This window comes from Myotis nattereri, assembly GCF_964212035.1.
Source record: "Myotis nattereri genome assembly, chromosome: 10".
Taxonomy (NCBI): Eukaryota; Metazoa; Chordata; class Mammalia; order Chiroptera; family Vespertilionidae; genus Myotis; species Myotis nattereri.
Window position 1 is genome coordinate 15,673,869 of NC_138085.1, and position 19,211 is coordinate 15,693,079.

Here is a 19,211-nt window from a genome sequence, read left to right on the forward strand (position 1 = left end):
GGAGGAAGAGGCTTGGTGCTGGAAACCTTGGGGTTGGAAGTCAAGTGACCCGAGATGCATCTGGTGGGCCCAGGGTGCTCTTCACCCCTCAGTGCTGAGCTGTGGGACTGTCCTTCCTTGTGATGGGGAGTGGCTGGCCAGGAGGGACAGAGGGGCTCGGTCACAGTGGCCACAGGGGCACTGACCCAGCCCCGCGGGGTCACGGTGCTTCTTCACTTTTCTCCCGGGTTCTTCTGCTCGTCTACAGCTGGCTCGCCACTGACCCAGGAAGGTTTACAGGGAAAGCCACACTGTAGTTTGGGGTGGAAATGACCATGGACTGAGTTGGCTCTCTACAGTGCAGCGGGTCCCAATGGCCAGCAGAGGTTGGCTAGGTGCCAACTAGAAGCATCGGGGCCTGGTACCCAGGGGGATGATCTGATGAAGGTCTTGCATTAGACAGTGTGTGCAGGAGGCCAGGGAGTGGGCAGGCTTCCTGACCTGCTCTGAGTGGAGTCTTCCCAGCCCGGGGCGGGTTGGGGGCCTGTCTTGTGTGAATTTGTGCGCCTAGTGGTGGGGGTCGGTCAGAGCCAGACAGGAAAGCGCTCTAGCATAAGGCCCAGCAGCACGGCTGAGGGAAGAGAGGAACACAGACTAGAAGAACAGATGCCGAGCCAAGGCCGCTGGGAGCAGGTCAGGGTCGGTGGTCCTGGGCCCAGCGGTTTGCGAGTCATCGCTTTTCACAGCTGCTCACTTCACGGTGAAGTCTCAGAAAAGCCCGCGTCTCAGGTGGGACCTCGGCAGGCTCATGGCCAAAGGAGCCTGAGCTGCTGCCTCGATCCAGGGGACTCATGTTCAAGCAAGGAAACCAGGGTCTCTGCCGTCAAGGCCCACGGGTTTGCCATCCTGAGTTGCACATGGTTCGGGGCTTGCTCTCCTGAGATGTGGTCCAGCCTGCTCGTTGGTGCTACAGCAGGTCTCCTCACGTGTTAGGGTTCCCGGACCCACGCCACAAGCTCCCCTCCCCATCTTCCCCCCTCGGCGAGCTTGACGGTCATGAGAACCGTGATGTCATAGTCCCCGGAAAATGCCGGCCCTTCTGTGCCAGGTCCCAGCTAGGGCCGATGAGTCCATTGACACGTTTTCTATAAAACCAGACTGTTCTTTCTTTCTCCTCTGTTTCCAGCGACACCCGGCAGACTATGCCTACAGGAGAGGCGGAAGAGGACAGAATTGGGGCTCCAAAGGAGGCTCAGTGTCCTGCTCCTAGGAAGTGAGTTGATTTCAGCAGCAGGAACTTCAACTCAGAACAGGAAGCTGCTCTTTCACGAGTGGGGAAAGCCATGTGGAGCAGTGCCCAGTGTGTGGGGCCCGCACCTTCCCCTCTAGGGCAGGTCCCCTGAGCGCACCTCCCTCCCAGCTCTGAAAGAACTGAGAGTTTCTTTCCGGCCTTCCTCGGGGTTATCCTCTGAGGGTGGCGAATGCCAGCTGCCATGTCCGGTTGAAGGGGCAGAGAGTCTGGATTAGAGCCACTGGAGCAGGACTATCAGGCTGTGTCTCCAGGTTTCAGGACCTAGAAAGCCATGTTTCTGTTTTGGGAAGGAAGCGTGGGCCGGACACCTGGGCCAGCACCCATGGTCTTCAGTCACAGGAACCTCTTGGTCTTCCCTACATTCCTCTGGAGTCTCTGGATGCCAGGGTGGTTCTCAAACACGTTCCCTTCTGCAGAGCAGCAGCCCCGGTGGTGGGCGGCTCGGTCCCCGAGGCTGCGGGCTTCCGTCCAGCAGGCCTTCCCCTGCGTCCGGGCCTGAGCCCCAGGAGCTGGGCCTTCAGATTGTCCTGCCCCAGCCCAGCCTTGAGGGCAAATCACCATGAATCCTGCAAGGGCTCTCTGTTGACATCACAAAACCACATAATTTCCCACCCTCCTCCTGTCCCTTGTGTTGGCGGGGACATTGAGGCCTCGATGAGGAAAGTACTCGAGTTGAGTCAGCACAGTGTCGCTCTGTGGCAGAGCCAGGATTAGAACCAGCTGCGGTGCTTCTTGTGACATTAGAATGCCTCCATTTCTGGTTAGCTGCACTGTATGACCCTTTAAGTTCACTGTTTTCATTGATTCGTTTTTATTTTACTATATATATATATATATATATATATATGTATATATATATATATATACACACATATATATATATATACACACACACACATATATATATATATGTATATATATTAGTATATTTTAACTGAATTCAGAGAAGAAGGCTGAGGGTGAGAGAGAGAAACATCAGTGATGAAAGAGAATCATTAATTGGCTGCTTCCAGCACACCCCCCACCGGGAATTGAGTCTGCACACCTCCCACCGGGAATTGAGTCTTGACCAGAATGGAGCCCAGAACCCTTTAGTCCATAGAGTGATGCTCTACCCACTGAGCCCAGCCGGCTAGGGCTATTCTAATTTTGCTCAATCCTCACCTGAGGATTTTTTTTCATTGATTTCTGGAGAAAGTAGAGGGGAACAAAGGGTTGGGGGGAAGAGAGAGAGACATCAATGAGAGAGACATCAATATGAGAGACACATTGATTGGTTGCCATCCAGCACACGCCCCCAGTGGGCCCAGGGATAAAACTGCAACCCAGGTACACTCCCTTGACCCAGAATCAAACCCTGACCCTTCAGTGCTTGGGCCACTGCTCTAACCCCTGGGGAACACCAGCCAGTGTCCACTCTTTTTCATCCACATGGCCCACTGGGCCCACCCTGTTCCCCCCTCACCCAGATTCCTCAGTGCCCGGAAGGGGCTAAGTCTGCCCGCCTGTCTCACCTATTGGGAGCTGCAGCGGGAAATGAGGAGGCCCTGACTCTCCCTGACATGGCCCTGGGATGCACAATTGCCAGCACACCTAGATGAGCACAGCACCTCTCCCGGTGCCTCCCGGTGACGCAGAGTGGAGGCTGCATGTGAGGTTCTGTTTCCCGAGAGGCTAGTGCGGGTTTCTGCCACAAGGAACGCTTCTCCCGTCCCTGGGTCTGTGCGAATGAACTGCCAATGGTGCCCCACGCCCTGAGGCCACATGCGATGATCCTGGTGCTGGCGATGCAGATTCGTGGGGAACCTGGTGCTGAACCCCAAGGGAAGGGCTGCTTCCCCGGCTGGAGGGGCATTGGGGGTTGGCAGTGTCCTAACCCTCTACTCCTAATAGGAAAAAGCGCTGGAGTCGAGCCAGAGCCTTCCTCAAATTGTTCCAACGCCAGAGAGGCCACTCACGAGGACAAGCCAAGTCACCCGCAGATGGCCGTCCTGGGCCCCAGGAGGCCACCCCATCGTGCTCATACTGGGAGGAGAAGGGAGACACCCGCAGTGGGCCCCCACCAAAAGGTAGGAGGGGCTGGCCTGGCTGCAGGAGGGCAGTGAAGGGGAGGATCTCAGGCCTTCCTCGAGGTCAGAGCAGAACCGAGGAGATGCGAGCTGGGTGCGTACACGTGTGCTTGGAGCCTGAAGGGGGCTCCGCACGCCCCCGTCTGCCCCCTCAGGTGTGTGAACACCCAAGTAGAACATGTAAGCCCACGTCACTGTGGCGGCAGTTTCATCCAGAACCATTTAGTTCCTTCAGCATGAGGAGCCTCCCCATCACGTACACTGTGGTGGGTCCTCGGATATCCAGAGCGGATCTCCAGACAGTTACCGCGGAGACACGCTCAGGAGAGGATGTGTTTGGGGCTCCTTGTCTCTGCCAGGCCTCGGATTAGCCATTTCTGTCGGGGGAGCCCCCATGTAACCCGTCGTGGACATCTGCCAGGCCTTCAGCCAGGCTCGGGCTCTGCTCTTGCTGTTGCTCTGAAAAGCAGGGGTGGTTCTCTTCTCCCACCTGACCTGGCCCTGAGTCCTCCCACCAGGGGGCGCTGGACCTGCTCATTGAGGGTTGTGATGGGAGTGAGCCATTGGGTCCACAGTGGATTTGTAGCTGCATGTGCTGCCTGTGTTTCCTGGGATCTAAGAGGCTGTCAGCTGTCAGCTGCCCGATTTTGTGCTCATAGAAAGAAAGTGATCGGGTGGTGGCAGTGAGGGTTTTGTCAGAATCGCCACCAGCCGACAGTGACTGGGAGGGATGCTCCAAGCTGCACCCTGATTTCAGAGATGGAAGGTTGGGGGTTGGGGGTGAACCAATTAAACAAAGCCATTGACTGAAAGGTGGTTTAGTTTTCACATTCACTTTGAAATATCATTTTATTGATTATTTGCCTATAAACCTGCCAAACATGCCCCCTGAGAAAGTTGACAATTTGATGAAGGACACTAGGACTTTCTGAAGACGGGGCCAGGCCCGAGACTCGTGGGCTCCCAGGGGCTGGGGGGACAGGACCTGACAGGACCCGGGGCCGTGACAAGGCGCCCTGTGGCTGTGACGGGTGCAGCAGCCATTCCGGGTGGCAGTCACCACTGCAAGTCCTGCTGTGTCACTCGAGATGCAGAAATGAAGTGTGCGCACGCGGACACACTGTCTGGGGGCTGCTGCTTGCGTTCCCGGTCTCACAGGAGGTGAAGTCGGGGAAACGCTCACGTGCAGGTAAATGATCATGAACCTTACTGCCTTGTTAGCATTGGTTTTCTCCAGAGGGTTCTGTGGCCTGGGGTTTTCCTACTGGCTCCTCACACTTTTGGACATGTATCACGTCCACTTGTGTGACTGGCTAAGTTGATGAATGAGCTATAATCAGCCCAATTGAGTCAGCAAAACCTTCTGAGAATAAACTGCTTGACAGATCCCTGCTGTGGTTTGGATCCCTGAGTGAGCAGGTCAGGGGCTGCAGTTAGTAACGGCAGCCGTGCGAGGGGGCTTTCTGGGCTCAGCAGCCTTTCGGTAGTTGACCCACTTTGTCCGTCTCCTTGACCAGGGTCAGCACTGGCCCAGAGAGTCAGTGTTGGAGCTGGGACCCGAACCCGCGTCTGACAGGTTCTGGGGCCCGAACTCTTAACCGCTGTGAGCACTGCCTGCCCTTCAAGCTGCTGTGGTCCCTGAAGATGCTCAACCAACTTGGGGCCCCAGCACTGAGGAGTGGGTCCCTTCTCTGTGGTGTGAGCTTTGCCAGCAGGTGGCGCTGCGGGGGAAGAAATAGCAGAGGTGCAGCTATGCACTTGAATCCTCCATCAGGACTGGAGAAATCCCTTCTGTTCATGGATTGACGTGTTGAGGAAGTCACTAGACCAATTGTCTGCTCTCATAAGACTAGAGCTTAAAGGCTGTGAGGGCTAAACCAAGAGGAGAGGATGCGGCGCCGTCTACTGTGGAAGAATGCTTGAGTTTGAGGGTGTTTTGGTATCAGATAGAGGTAGGTATTTTCATTATGTGCAAAGTCATCCTGCCATCAGAGGCTGTGAGAGGCACCAGAATTCTTAGTGAGCCTGCCCGTTTGTCTCAGTGGTTAGAGCATCGAAGGACCGAAGGGGCGCAACTTAGATTTCCAGTCAAGCGCACATACCTCGGTTGCAGGGTTGATCCTGGCCGCGGTTGGGGTTTGTGAGAGAGGCAACCAGTGGATGTATCTCTCTCCCATCGATGTTTCCCTCTCTTGCTCTCTCCCTCCCTTCACCTACGTCCTCCCATCCACTCTCTCTCTAAAGACCAATGGAAAAAAAAAAACCTCCCGTGAGGACTTTTTAAAAAGAAGTATTATGACTGAGGAATCCAGGTGGACTGTTTCACTGCATGCAGCAGGCCAGAAGCATGCCACTAAGTGTTTGGAGGGGAGCAGGAGTTAGTTGTGTGTGAGACAGGATGTCAGGGAGCCTGTCATTAAAATGGATGAGTAAGCGCAGCTGGAGTGGCTCAGGTGGGTGAGCATCATCCCATGAACAAGGAGATCACCTTCTGATTCCCGGTCAGGGCACACTAGTATGGGCGTGCAGAAGACAGCCGATCCATCTTTCTCATCATTGATGTTTCTATCTCCCTCTCCCTACCCCTCTCTGAAAATCAATAAAAACACATTGGACAAAAAAGCGGATGAGTAAGGAAAGCTGCCCCCTACATCAATAAACACCCTTGCTTAATAATGTAACCCATGGAAATGGAAAAGCAGTCTAAGACATCCACTCCTTGAGCAGTACAGAATGCTCCTCTCGTGCTACGTGGAGCCCTGGCTCCAGCTGCCACTCCAACACTTGACTGGAGTCCGAGCAGAAAGGGTCCACCGGGCCCTGATGCTGGTTGTGCTGGGGGGAATGTTGCTGTCTCTCCCGGGCTGGACTGGATTCTGACTTCCCAAGTACATTTGGCGAATGTAGCGTCATTTGTCCATTATTCAGTTCATTTACTTGCTGTTTTCTGTGTTTTGATCCTTCCTCCCTTGGTTATCCGGGATGACAATTTAGCGACGGAACAACGAAAGAGTGCCTTTTGGAGCAGACAGAAGCATGTTGCGGTCAAAGACAAGCCTCCAGTGGCCAGCTCTGCTTGGTCTAACGTCATGAAATGCTGCATTTAATGCACCCACCCTCTCCTCCCTAACTTGCCTCTCCCTTTTTTCCGACCACGAAGATTTATAATCCTTTCCCTTTATCCCTGTCTTGATCATATACCCTTTATTTCTGAAAATTTTTTAAGTTTCTTTTAAAAGAACAAAAAAACTCCAACAACAACAACAACAACAACAACAAAAGCCCAATGAAAACCAGTTCGCTTGGAAGCAGAAAAATCCTGAACCTAATGGAAACCTCAGTCGCCATGACAACAAGGCCACGCCAAAGCAGGAGTCACCATCGCCCTGACTTAGTGGCTTGATGTGTCCCCTACTTGGCCTCTTGCACCGGCTGTAGCTCCTGGGCTGGCACGGCCTGGTCCTCCCTCGGCCTGTCTCCCGTGGGAGCAGTTGGAAACCCGAGGTCTCTCTGGCTTTGCTGTGTCCGCCGCTCTGCTCCTCCAGGTGACGCCACGCAGTGGAGGCCTGATGTCAAGCGGTAAGATTTGGGTGCTTCAGACTTCATGGTGGGTGTGACATTGAGTGGCTGAGGGGCAGGGGGGCAGGTCCTGGGAGAGTGAGGAGGGGCCCGCAATCCCCACAGTGGGTGTGGCTCCGGGCCCACAGCCCCGGGGCTGCCTGGAGCCTGACGCTGTGCAAACAGCCTGTCCTCCAGCTCCCGGAGCTCCACCCCACACCTGTGCCACTGGGATTGGAGAGCCCATCGCCTGTCCCATGATGAGGTAGTTGCAGGTCTTTTCGGGGTTTTGCCCTCATGTGTTTTTTTTTTTAATTGGGATTCTGTTTAGCTTTTACAAGAGTATACGTTCATGGTAGAAAATTCAGAGATTGCAGAAAGCACAAAATACCAGGTAAACTCATGGTGCAGTCAAAGTCACCATGCGGAGAGGAGGGCTTCTTAAACAGAGGGTTGTTCGGGTGGTAACCAACTTGGTTCTCAAATCCTAAGGGTGCCCTCCTGGACCGTGAGGGCCCGGACCACAGGTGTGGAGTGGTCCTAGGCAGACTCGGGTCAGGGTGCTTTGAAATCAGGGATCTGAGGACACAGTGTCTCACGGCAGGTGTGCCCAGGAGTTATGTTTTGGCCTTGTGCCAACATTTGGTGCAGCCTCGTGAGTTGGTCCCCCAAGTTCTCCCAGCTGCTCAGAGCCCGCCCTGTGAGCGATGGGTAGAGTGAAGGCCTCCACTCAGGTCTGCGGCCAGGGCCTCCCAATCAGACCACAGCCCGTGAGGCGCAGCCCCACCTCTGTCCCTGGGCTCCGTGGGCCCCGCTGCCTCTGCTGCTAGGCCTCGGTGTGGTCGCCCCCCCTTGACATGGGGTGTTGCAGCCCCATTTCTCACTGTCCTTCTCTGCCCCAGGCCCTGGGGACCCGATACTGAAGGAAGGGGCCCTCCATGGAGGCAGCCTTGACCACTCAGATGCCTCTGCTGACCCAGCACCCAGGCCTGGCGTCCTGACCAAAGGCGCTGCGGGAGCTGGGGTGACGCTAGGCTGTGAACAGGCTGAGCAGGAGCAGAAACTTTGGTCCTGGCCATGTGGCCTGTGAGGGGCGGCCCTGGGAGGGGAGGGCTCTCCGAGAACCCTCCTGCCCTCACTCTGTCCTCTCCTTCCTTCCTCTCTTCTCTGTAGGACACTCCCAGGTGCCGGATGATCTGCCAAGGTACCTGCTCAGAAACACCTTTATCTCCTGACCAGCGGGGGCCAGGCAGGCGCACCTGCCAGTAGCAAAGGGAGGATGCCCTCCAGCTCTGTGCCCGCAGGAGGACTGTCAGCCCCTGCGAGGGAAGCTGCTGAAGGCGGGGCGGTATGTGAAGCCCAACTGGAGACCTGCTGAGCCCGAGGCCCACGCAGTGCGCCCTGAGGCAGCCCTGCCTCCCCAGAGCCTTTCTCTGGGCAGAGCCAGGCCACCCCATTCCCCCCTTGCCCCCCCACCTCCCACACAGCTGCCCGCTGGTGCCTGTCCCTAAATAGGGCGGTCAGCCTAGCCTCAGCCCAGCTGCTTGGGACCGCAGGCCACAGGCCGGCAAACAGGAGTCACCTGAAGGCGGGGGTTCTGAGGACTTGAGGGGCAGAGACAGCCAGCCACACCCTCTGCCCCAGCTCCTTCACCGCCAGGGTCCCCAGTGCCAACCACTGGACAGGAGGCGCTTCTCACTGGCTCCCCCAAAGGAGGAGAGGCTGGCTCCCCTGCAGCCTCCGCCACGGCCCCGCCATGGCCACGGGAGGTGGCGGCCGCAGCAGCTCCAGCCCCAGCACCACACAGTGACTGCAGCCCTGGCTGCCAGGACGAGGCCTCGGCCCCAGAAGTTCAGGGCAAGTGGCCACCATGGCCCCTGTCCTGGCAGTGTCAGCTTCTCAGAGCCCGACGGGTCCAGGGCAGGACCACAGGGAGGGGCTCCCTGCCAAGAGCCCATGCAAGTCACCCGACGTGGCTCCCACGCCAACGGGCCCCTGAGAACATCAGTCATGGGAACAACTTAGAGAGCAGGCGGGCGTCGCCACAGCTGCGTGGGACCAGCAGGTGGAGCTCAGACGATGAGCGTGGCTGTGGGCGACTGGTCTTTTGGACTCGCAGCCCCTGAGCCTTCAAACTCCTGAAGCCCCTTCTGACCACCAGGGCCCCCTCTCCCATCGGCCTGAGGGGCCGGGAGCGACTTTGGAACGGCGAAGCCCAGACCGGCCAGAAGACCAAGACCGCGCAGCCCTGGGTGGACCTTGGAGTCGGGCTCACTGTTACCCCAGAGTGTTGCCGAGCCAGGCCTGGGCCCCACACTCCTGAGCCCGGGGCTGTCCAGGCAGGTGGCCTCAGGCTGTGCCTCTCTCTAGCTGGCTCCTGGGCCCCGGACCTGCCCCAGGGTTCACTTTTCTACCATCATGGGCTCTGCCCCGCCTGGCGCAGAGAAGCCCTGCCCGCCCCCTCCCAGCAGAGGCCACAGTGTGCAGAGGAGAGCGTGTGCGAGAGGCGGGTGCAGCCTGGTCGCTAACGCGGCTGTAGCCCCCGTTGTCCACCATCGAGGATGACACTTTGAGTCTTTGTTTCTGAGTCACTCCCCGGGATAGAAACCCAATTTACTACATTCCATACCCGTGTAGGCACTCATGAAATATATGTGTTTTGAGGTGTCCCCCAAATGGATGTACCACAGGCTGGCTGTCCACCAAATGTACACGCACTTTAACAGCTGAGAACCCAGTTTTCCCTCCTTTTCAGGGTGAGCGGATTTGACGTAATGGGTGAAGCCAGACTCAGCTTGGAACCAAGAAGATGTGTCCTCTGGACTTTGTGATGGGGACACATCCAGGATGAAGTGTCTGGTCCCGAACGGGCCCCAGTCCAGGCATCCAGGGCCACTGTGGACAGAGGATGCGCAGAAACACCGAACGCAGCGATTCTCGGTGTGTGCGGTTCCATTGCTTCAGCAGCAGCAGCGCCTGGACCAGAACTGACGCAGCCACGGAGCCGCACACATCAAGAATCGTTCCTTCGGTTCGGTGTCTGTACGCATCTCTCTCAATAGCGGCCCTCGATTCCTCGATTGCTGGGTGTTGGGTCCCCTCAACTTTATCTTTTCTGTGTCCCCATAAAAAGTCTTGTGGAGACATGGTCTTCGTTCAAATCTTACCGTCTTCACTGATTTCTTCAAATCTGTTCAAACTGAAAAGAAGTGAAAATTAAGTGCGTTATCAGCTGTTAATGTGTCTACATTTTGGGGGGATACTACATGTACATTCAATGGAGAGAATTTTCCATCAGTTGTCTGACCTCTCTGTACCTGTTTTGGGGGACAGCCTGTATTTACATTCAATAGGGACTCATTGTCCATCAGCAGCCCTACCTCTCTTTACCTCTTTGGGGGACAGCCTGTATTTACATTCAATGGGGACTCATTGTCCATCAGCAGCCCAACCTCTCTTTACCTTTTTGGGGGACAGCCCATATTTATAACCAATGGGGACTCATTTTCCATCAGCAGCCCAACCCACTTTACTTTTTTGGGGGACAGCCCGTATTTACATCCAGTGGGGACTCATTGTCCATCAGCAGCCCAACCTCTAACTTTTTGGGGGACAGCCCCTATTTACCTCCAATGGGGACTCATTTTCCATCAGCAGCCCTACCTCTCTTTACCTTTTTGGGGGACAGCCTATATTGACATCAGTTGGCATCAATCTTTCTCTTTGGGAGTCACACCTCTAGTGTGTATATGGCCGGTTTCCTGACACATGGTTTCCGGTTTCCTAAGGTGCTCTCCTGGGATGGGCTTGGCCTGGGGACCGGGGCTCTATAAAGAGGTTTTCCTTTGGCCTTAATGTGCTGACAAAGAACTGGGTGTGAAAAAGTGTTCTGTCTCCGAGTGCTGTGACCTGTACTGATTAGCCATTGATTGTGGAACACAAGGATGGGTTTGTAATAAAATGAGTTGGAGTAGAACTGAGTCCTGGATTTCCTCACCGCTCGTCACTGGCAGCGATGCCCGGGCTCCGGGGTCCCTGCGTCCGTCCCCGGGTCCTGGGCCCCTGGAATGCAGACCTCCCTCGGCCAGGAGGCCAGAGAAGGGGAAGCCAGGTTTCCTGTTTCCCAGGCAGCCGCTCTTCCCAGGCCTTGGTGTATTTTAAGTCCCTCTAAGTGGAATCCCATTTTGATTTGGGATTTCTATCACAGAGGGAGCTCAGCTTAAAATGATCCTTGGGTTTTCCAAGGCCACTCAACTAGGAAGAGGCCGAGGAGGGAGGAGGACGGCAGGTGAAGATCCCCCTGACCTGACCTCATGGCGGCCCGTCCAGCTGCCGCCTGCGTGTCCCTCCTCCCTCACCAGCCTCTTCCTGTGGCCTCCTTTCCCCTTCTTTCCAAGGCCCTGCCCCTGGGGGAGCCACCCCCTCTGCGAGCTGCCCTCCCCAAAGATGGGAGCCAAACTGAGCATATTGACCCCTGCAGGCCGCCTCCCCTCCGCCATTGGCTGTTGCAGGGTCTGAACCTGACCGGTCACCCCTGGGAGCTCTCAGCCTCTATCCCCTGATTCTCTCCCCTCTGGGACAGCTCTTCAGGGCGCACACTGGCCGGTCCCTGGGTCCCCCCTCATCCTTCCCACAAACACTCATTGGAGCTCTCTGTGTGCTCGCTCCCGGGTTCCACCGTGGAGGCAGCCCCCTCCCTGCCCCTCTGCAGGGCTGAGCCACCTGCTCCCCAGCACTGACCGCTCCTGAGCTTCAGGCCTGAGGTCGCTGCCTTAGACCCCCTGCCTGGGCTGCAGGCTTCTCCACTGTCCCTGACTCCTCTGGGCTCCCTGCTTATCCAAGGCCACCAGCTGTCAATCACAGAAGCCAAAACCTGGGGTGCGGGCTGGACCCCTCCTCTCTCCACTTCCCACAGGTGATCGCTCCCCTGAACCTGGGTCTGGAATGGATCTGGAATGTGCCCACCCCTCTTAGCTGACTGTTCTCATCCCAGGTCCCCCCGACACCCCTGTCCCTGGGTCTTGGTAGGGCCTGGCCAACTGGTCTGCCTGCCTCCCACAACTTCTCAGCCCCCTGGCACCTCTGGCATCCACCCCGCTGACCTACCTTTGTGAACCTCCCTCCCTCAGCCTCCACACCAGCTACACCCGCCAGGAGCAAAGGGAGGATGCCCTCCAGCTCTGTCAGCCCCTGTGGGGAAAGCTGCTGAAGGCGGGGCGGTATGCGAAGCCCAACTTGAGACATGCTGAGCCCGAGGCCCACCCAGTGCGCCCTGCGGCAGCCCTGCCTCCCCAGAGCCTGTCTCTGGGCAGAGCCAGGCCACCGAATACCGCCCCCCCACCACACACACACACACAGCTGCCTTCTGGTGCACGTCCGTGAACACAGCGGCCATCATGGCCTCAGCCCAGCTGCTTGGGACCCACAGGCCACAGGCCAGCAAACAGGAGTCACGTGAAGCCGGGGGTTCTGAGGACTCGGTGGGGGGGGGGGGGCAGTCAGAGAAACAGCCAGCCACACCATCTGCCCCAGCTCCTTCACGGCCTGGGTCCCCAGTGCCAACCACTGGACTGGAGGCGCCTCTCACTGGCTCCCCCAAAGGAGAGGCTGGCTCCTCTGCTTATCACCGCCCCCCCCCACCACACACCCACACACACACACACACACACACACACACACACACACACACACAAACCCTATTTGACCAGGTAGTTAACTTTCTGGGGACTACAGATCCGTCTTGTCCCCTGGCTTGAGACACAAGCCCTGGAGAAGCAGGACCCCTCACTGCCTGGCTTAATAGACAGGGGGCCCTGCTGGGGTCTGGCTGGAACTCTGTCCCCAGTTGCCTCCTTTCAGCTCAGCAGCCACCACTCCTCCAGGTCCAGGGACCACATGCAACCTGCCACAGAATGACAGGGGACCAGCCCAGCTCAGGGAAGGAGCCCACAGGGGGCTCTTGGTCTCTCACTGGGGCTCTTGGTCCCAGGTGGCGACCTGATGGAGCCTCTCCACTCTCCTGCTTTCTCCCAGGAACCAGGAGCTCTCCAAGTCCCACCCTTCGGGAAAGTGACACCTTGGCTGCCCCCACAGAGCAAGGCCCAGGGAAACCCCAATCCTCCAAGCGTTTTAAATACCTGACAAACCCAAGTTCACCCTTGGAATGAGCCCTTCCCGCCCACAACAGCCACTACCACATGGGACACTCCAAGTCCTAGCACCTGGGAGGTTCCAGATAGGCTGGAACCCGCACACAGTTGGGGGGGGGGTGATGGTGGGGGTGGGAAGGGGGGGTCGACTAGGCTTTTAGGCGGGAGTCGCTGGGCAGGTGCGCAGGAGGGCACTCACCTTGGTGACATTGAGGAAGGTGGTCTGGCCCATTGCTGCCCCTCACCAGCTTCCGCTCCAGCTCCTCCCTCAGATGAGCAAGTGGATCCAGCCCACATGCGGGAGAGGAGCGCCTGCAGGATGGTGGCCTGGACTCCAGGCAGATGCACTTGATCTGGAGGCGGGGGCGGCTCCACACCAGCTGGGCTCCGCCTCCAACGGCTCCTCCGCCCGCGGGACCCTGGCGGACCTGGACGAGGCAGTAGCAGGAGCCAGGAAGCCCAGCGGTTCCTGTGACTCGCGGTACCCCAGGCTTGTCCCCCTCACCCATGTGGGCACCTGTGGCCACATCTGCCAGGCTGGCCTGCCAGGATGGTTTGCCGCTGCAGCGCCACCTGGTGGCGCCTCTGGGCAGTACCAAGAGGCCACCCTGGGCTCCTTGCTGCCATCCTGCTGTGCTCAGGAGTCTGGGTTAGTTCCTCCACCCAGCATTGCCTACTGACAGTCTGTCCCTGCAGAATAACTTCAACACAGGACACTTCTGCATTCTGACCAAGTCAGTGTCGAGAGCCAGAATTTTCCATTAGGTCACTGGTTTGCTCATCATCATGTACAATATCTGAGCTTTTAATTTTTGACTTATTTTATTAAATATTTTATATTAAAGAAGGAAATAATTTTTTTTGTAGATGTTATAAAGGAGGGTATGTCATTATATTGTCTGTGTACTAGGTGTCAGGAAGTTATAGTCAGCGGGTGAAATCTGGACTATTGCCTGTTTATATATGTCACATGAGATAAGAATCATTTTAATTCACTTTTTAAATGTTAGAAAACAATGAAAAGAATATTTTTCATACATAAACATAATATGAAATTAACATTTTGGTGTCCATAATTACTGTTTGGTGTCCATAATTACCGTTTTACTGGGAGCAGTCATGCACAATCATTTACACATTGTCATTGGCTACTTGCATGTTACAATGGCAGAGTTGAGTAGTTATGACCAAGATGGTATTGTCTACAGAGCCCAAACCATTTACTACCAAACCCTTGACACAGGAAGTTTGCGGACCCTTGTCCTACACAGAGTAGATGAAGGCCGTGTGCGTTATTATTAGCACTGTATTTGGATTTCAAATGATTTCAAATGTCGCATATTGCACACTTTAAAATCAACAAAATATGCCTAGCTAGTCTTGCTCAGTGATTGAGCATCAACTAATGCACTAGGAAGTCACGGTCTGCTCTGAAACCTGGATATTAAAGTAGCATCCTGGATATTTGGTAACATGCCCCAAAGGGGTGTGCTTTAGGGATAAATCTCCAATACAATATGTTTCAAGGCTATTTCAAGGATGAACCAACTTCCAGGAACTCTTCACATTTCGCCATTCTTGGAAAAAGATATCCTTGATGCCTAAATGTGATCATTTCCCAATTATACTAATTCTAGGAATAACCATATGAAGCCTTATCTGCAAATAGTAATATTGTTGGACTTGGAAGATAACAAGGTCCCTCTGTTTAAAATCCTCCCTGTGTCCCAATCAAAAGAGTGACTCTATTCTTAGTGTTTTTCTAAATATTTACTGTCCTCTGCAATTCATTTGCCCTGTGTACTCACTGTCTTTTAGTCACGCCAGTCTTTAAACTTCCAGATACTTTACATAATCTACCAGATGACTCTTATGGTTTATGAACCTTCTGAAGTTATAAGAAAAAATACTTGCTCATACTTGCTAATACACCCAAGTTCCCAATATTTCAGAAGCAATATTCTAAAAGACCACAAGATGGGGGTATTCCTGCATACAAGCAAATTCTCAAAGCAGTGCATTGAGCTCCCAAGTGTCAAGTTCTGCTTTGTTGGTTTCTGTTTGTTTGTTTGTTTTTCTAAGATTTATTTATTGATTAAGTTATTACAAATGTGTTCTTATCCCCACATTACCCTCCCCATCCTTCCCACTCATGCCCTCACCTCCCTGTTGTCTGTGTCCATTGGTTAGGCCTATATGCATGCAAATAAGTCCTTTGGTTGATCTCTCCCTCTTACCCCCACCCTCCCCTACATTCCCTCTGAGGTTGGTGGTCTGATAGATGTTTCTCTGTCTCTGGATCTGTTTTTGTTCATCAGTTTATGTTGTTCATTATGTGTACCACAGTCTCTGGTGGTCTAGTGCTTAGGATTCGGCGCTCTCAAGTTCTGCTGTGACCAATAAGGTAGTCATTACCCACATGAGGCTAATTTACAATGAAGTAAAAGGAGAAATCACACTCCTAAGTGGCACTAACCACCTATCAAGAGCTCAATAGCCATATGTGGCTGCTGGGTACACTGCTGAGCATTGCAAAATAAAACATTTCTATTCTCACAGATTTTCTAGTGATTTTAAAATTAATTTCCTTTCATTTAAAAAATGGAGAAAGTTTTAGAAAGTGCTGATTCTTCCTATTATTCATAATGCTGAACAAGTGGAAAGAACTTAAATGTCCGGCGATAGAATTTGGGTTCTCTGAATTGTGATTTAAACATATGCTGGAATATTACAAAGCCATTAAAATAGTCTTTTCTTAGAATGTGCAGGAAGGTTTATGGCATAATATTAAGAACAAGAGGAAGCAAAAAGTATGTGTACTTATATTTTCATAAATATATGTATATACACATTTGAATATATAATTCCAAATTTTGCAATTTTATAAGATATATATATATATATATATATATATATATATGTAAAAGAAACAAAGGAAAAAGATCATACTATTATCTGTTAACTGTGGGATGTGAAATTATGGCGGATTTTATGTTCTTTGAACATGCCTTTATTTTTTATCTTTTTCCAATATCAGGGGAAAAATGAATAAAAGAAGAAACTATAAAAAGAATGTGAAATTTTTTGAACTTTTGCAAAAGCCAAAATAAGTTTCAGAAGATTCAGTAATTCACTTTAAAAAAAAACACAACTAAAGATTTTTTCGATGTATAAAATGTTTTGTATATCCGCTCAAGCCGTCTGCATAATTCTTGTCACCAAGGCAGGTGTCAAGGCAAGTGTCATTCGTAGGATGCTCCCATGTCTACAGAGCAGCGGAGTGGTCTCTGGATTCTCTCTGTAGCTGCACCTGTCTAAACATTGAGCCCAGGGTGACATTCATTCATTTATTCGGAAGCAGATCTGTAAACATTTTCTATGCTCCAATTGTTCTCAATGAGAGTCTCCTCTGTATCCCTATTGCTAGTCCTTAACCGTAAAAATTCTTTTCCCACTGGTTCTTTAGGAAATTGGTTGAAATTCATGAAGACACCAGCATGAGTCTTAGGAACAGAAACTCATACTTTCCATCAGGGAGGACAAGGAAAACCTGGACACAGGAGGCAGCTTGCTCTGGGGGAGCCGACTTGGCTGGATTTGGAGCCCCACCAATTCTGGCCTCCTGTCTTCAGTTCTCTGACTTCAGTTCTCTGCTTTCTAAAATGGGAGGCACATGGGGACCATTTTGGGATTAGAACAATACATGTAAAGTGCCTGAATTATGGAAGAAAACTAGGTTTTTTTAGTTCTTATTATGCTGATGTTTATTTAACAAAAAAATAATCCATTTTTCCCTTTTATCAACCATTTTGAGCACTGTGAGATTTTACACTGTCTGGCCAGGTGTCAGGCTGTGTTTAACATTTGTGTAGCTGGAGGTGACCGAGGCTGCAACTACATCTGAAGTCTCTGCTTTTGTTTTTCCTGCTGCCTTCAGATTACCCTAAGAATTCCTTCTCAGATAGGGTTTGCTTCATGCACTATGATTAGTTGGCATGCACTCATAGTTCAGAGGGCTGGAGAGTGTCACCCCTAGGGGCAATGGTAAGATTTCTGGGAGGAGGTGGGGAAGGCATGGTTTTCTTAACTAAAATGAGAGAAGAGACTGTGAAAGGTGAGATGGAAAAAAAAATAATCACAGATGACTCGTCAGGCAGACCAAATGTGAAAGCGGCACCTAAAAGAAATGTGGAATTTAGAAATTAATTTTCTCAAATACTTTGTATACACTTGCATGCTCTTGAAAAGCATTTACCTGCCCTGAATTCCAATGTTCTCAAATTTTCCATCGGGGAAGGTCTGTATGGATAGGAAGGAGAAGCAAAGCCTTCTGAGCTCTGGTAACTGTGGGAACAAATGAAGAGATTGAGGACAGGGAACTGCAGATGCCTCCTGCCCCCTCCTCTGCAGCCAGGACTCTCAGAGGGGAGAGGGGGACACACAGACACTGGGGTTAGAAGTGGAGGGCTGAGGACTGCTCCCCTGGGATTATCTGGGCAGACTGGGAGCCCCCAGCAGGGATGCTGCATGTCCTCACTCTCTGGGTGAGTAGAACTCCAGAGGGAAACCTGGAGTAGGACCCCAGGCAGGGACCCAGGCTAGCTACTCCCTGAGAGACAACAGGAGATACAAAGACTCCGCCCCTGTTGCCATAGGAACAAAATAGCTCCGCCTCCCATCCCATATAACACCCATGGGAAAGGCACTGGGTTCATTTAAAGACAGGATTCCCTTCCTGAGGCTGAGCTCAGATAGTAAACTGGGCTAAATATTTTCTTTGCTCCTCTCCCCTCTATCCTTCGGTGGGGACTCAAGACAAATTCATTTAGAAACAAGTAAAGAAGCTATATTTCTCCTGCACATTTAACATACTGAATATATTTGCAACTTTGAGCCGTACTTATCTTTATTCATGCGAAACTGTAACTCTATCTGACATTTCTTCTTAAAGGTGTTTCTTCCTCGCTACAATGTGCAAAGGAAATTTCTTATTATGAAAATAGTGCTGTGGTTTTAGCTGTTGTGTTTCTGTGAAATAAGCTGAGCTTCCTTTCACCAGACACTGAGCAAGTGTCTTGTGAAAATAGCATAAAGGCTCTAGTGAGGAGAGAACCCTTCCTAGTACACTGGGGCCTTGACTTACAAGTGTCCCCACTAAGGAGTTTTTTGAGATACCAGCTGTCTCTTGGCTGATTTTTTGCATTGAGTTGACAGAGTAATTTGAGTTAAGGGGCGCCTTAAGGAGATCCTTAACGAGCTTGGTCTCAGAATGAATTAAACTCGTAAGTCAAGGCCCAATTGTATCTAGTGATTAAAGTAAAATCAGAATTTGTATGTATTTCTTAAAAAGAAACCTTCAAAAGTCATTGCTGAATTCCCACTCAGCACTGGGGGCTCTTTGGTCCTAGCACAGGCCTAGGCACCTTCTGAGAGGGAGATCCAGTACTGAAAAGGTCAGTTCTAGAAATGTCTGTAAAACATACATTTGGCAAATGAATGAAGAAAGAAGCAAAGAAACACTGACAAAGAAGATGTTCCACTCTGCCGACTTAAAGTTTGCTTTCTAAAGGAGGTTTGAAGCTTCCTACTGTTTTTTCAGCTTCTTTGGATTTCTAAAAGGCAGGGCCTTTGAACTCTAATGGGAAAAGAGAAGAAAGTGCTGGGCATTCAGAATCATGAGCAGTGGGAATATTGGGGAACCTCAGACCAGTCACTTCATCTCCCTGAACCAGTTTCAATCTGCAAAATAACTAATATGTGATTTTTTAAAGAATATTTTTATCTATTAAATCCACTAGTGTGACATTGGTCAACAAGAACATACAGGTTTTAGGTGTGGGTTCTATGTGACAGGATCTGTATATTGCACCTTGTGCCCAACTGAGGAAGCAACACCAGGCTGGTGAACAGAAGATGAGGTGTAAAGGTGCATCATGGGTAAACTGGTCACCAGAGGCCAAAGGGCTGGCCTGCGAAGGACCAGGAACAGGAGCCACATCCTGGCGTGAACCTGGTCTGCAGTCAGAGCCCTCTCCTCCCCAAGGCAGGTCATAAAGCAGCTACTGCATTTCTGAACAAGAAATTGAGACATGGGTTTTGACCAAAAAATTAAGATATTTTAAAAATTCATGAATCTATGTGGGA